We start from the raw sequence: 2,420 nt of genomic DNA, 5'->3' as shown, positions 1-2,420 counted from the left end.
GGGGGTGACGGCATGGTGTTAGGAGGAAGAGGTGCATATCGGTGCAGCTCTGTCTGGGGTGGTTGTGGCTGACCCGGGCCCTGACCCTGTTCGTCTCTGAGTCTCAGACCAGCTCGCCCCATTTCAGAAATCTGGTTTGTAGCTGTAGCTAGATTCTCCTCACAAGCTGTCAGACGCTCCTGCGCTGTCCGACATTCTCCTTGCAAACTCCGACAATGTTGGAGCAATGCCTCCTTCTCCTCTTTGTAATCCTCCAGCTCCTTTAATGCGATCTGCAACTGTTGTTGTAGCACATCGTTGTCTGAACACGCGGCTTGGTACGCACGTTCTCTATCCCTAATTCTATCCTCATATGATTGAGCCTGTACTGACAGCTCAGTCTTTGAGAGGTCCCTCTCAATCTGAAATCCTTCTTTCTCCAATGCAGACCCACGCATCAAATTATCACACATCTCCTTTTTAGATTCATATCCACTGGAAAGCATGACATTTTGAGCAACCTGATGGTCCAATTCCGCTTTGAGAAGCAGGGAAATTTTTGCTAACCGTTCACGGCTCGATTTTGTGTCCTCTGACACTTTAGCTGCTTTTGCCAACCTCTGCAGTTCCTCATCTCTTTGATTGTCATCAAGGTCTTCTAATTGCCCTAATTGAGTACCAATAATTTTATTTGTTAAAATATGTAAAGCCGTTTGGACGGCATCTCTGGAGTGCAAGGGGTCAGCGTTTACGCCTTCGTCCGCCATTATCTGCTATTTAGAAATTAAATAGGAGAATTTAATGTTTTAGGTTTTTTCAAAATAAATAAAATCAGAAAAGTCTCTTTGATATATTTACTCTTATTTAGTGATTTATCAATTAAACGTGCATTATCTTTTAGCAAATGAGTTAACTTTTCAACTCTGTGAATATTTGAACCGTATCTTTTAAAAAGTTTCTAATTTTTCATTTTGTACCTCCTGTTTGAGGTTTTCAGTGAATGAAAATGTCCTGGTAAATGCCTTTTTTTTGCATAAATACCTTAATAACTTTCTAAATGCAAGATAACAGTGATTATTCAGCTTTGAGGAACGTTTATTAACTCAAAAATGCGTTTAAAAAAAAAGAAAATACGTTTAATTTCACTAAAATAACCTAAAAAGCGAAGTGAAAACCTGTGATCTCAAGTTTCTCCAGAAGGTGGCAGCACAACCTTATTAATTTTAACTCAGACACTGTTAGTGTTGTCCAGTAGGGGAGCTATAACTTCCTGTGGCGTCCGGTCGTTAGCTGTTAGCTTAAAATTAGCATCGGCTAGACTCGGTTAAAACCAACATTCCTGAACGGATTTTAAACTCAAACGCGGCGAAATTTCAACAATTAGACTTCGAAGAACTAAAGCAACGCATCAGAATACAGCTTTTAAAGCGTTTTTGAACTTTAAAAAGCAGATTTTATTTCCCTATGAAAACGAGTTTTCATTTCCGGGTCACGTGACTGAAATCACCAATGACAAAGCAGCACAGGGGTGAGAGGAAGTGACGTAGGCACGTCATTTACTTCTCAGCAAATCAGAGCGCTACACAACAGCTAATCCAACCAATCACGAAGCGTTTTTCCAACTAGCATGTTACTGTTAGCCTGAAATAAGTTCGTCAACTTTTCGTCTTTTAAACTGTCAAAATGCACTTTCTTCCATTATCAATGCAATCTATAAGCTCCCAGCTGCACGGGGGTCTGCGCCCTTGTCTCAAAAACGTCTTTCCAGCTATTTAAACACTCGTTCGAACTTTTTCAGAACCGAGCCGGACCCAGATCAGCGTCTGGAACACGGTTTAAACAGAATAAAGCGTTTCCACAGCTCAAAGCCAGCTTAGTTACACTTAACAGGCGTACAATTTCAGCTTTAAAAACATATGACTCACAATTTCAGCTTCAAAACATTCCAGCGTAAAACATGCAGCGTTTTGACTTCAAGCGGCAGCTCCAGCACGCTGCGTTCAATCACAGCTGACAAACTGTTATTTTTCTTCATGCCAACACGTAAAGTCAATCTTTACACGAATACACAGTCATTTATGAACACGTAGACGGGCCACCAATATGTAGTATGAACAGATGCTGAGATATATTCATACATTAACGGGTTCTTCATTTTTCTGACTGTGTAACATGCGTGCATTGAGTTTAACAGAAATGTAACGAGAGACGTTATTTATCTTTGACCCATCAAAATGAATGCGGTCATTTATTTACAGAATCAAAGATTAACATCACACATTTACATTAATTTGGCAAAATATGAAAACAACAACATGGCTAGTTTTACAGGAAGTGAGAACAATACGGCGATTGTTTTCACTTTTCAGCAGAACAGCAGACATCAATTCACACGGCGGTGATTGAGAAACTTTGCTTCAGACATTTCTAAAAATATCTGT

At 40.0% G+C, this 2,420-nt stretch overlaps 1 protein-coding gene across 1 annotated transcript in view; it reads left to right on the top strand.

Moving 5' to 3' along the window:
* Nucleotides 1-2,420, top strand: part of arhgap32b (Rho GTPase activating protein 32b) — a 468,773-nt gene that overhangs the window by 290,223 nt on the left and 176,130 nt on the right. The gene's annotated exons all lie outside the window — the stretch shown is intronic.

The sequence above is a fragment of the Nematolebias whitei genome, chromosome 14 (genome assembly GCF_014905685.2).
Source record: "Nematolebias whitei isolate Nwh7 chromosome 14, NemWhi1, whole genome shotgun sequence".
Lineage (NCBI taxonomy): Eukaryota > Metazoa > Chordata > Actinopteri > Cyprinodontiformes > Rivulidae > Nematolebias > Nematolebias whitei.
Note: the sequence above shows the minus strand (reverse complement) of the source record. Positions and strands in the feature narration are given on the sequence as shown.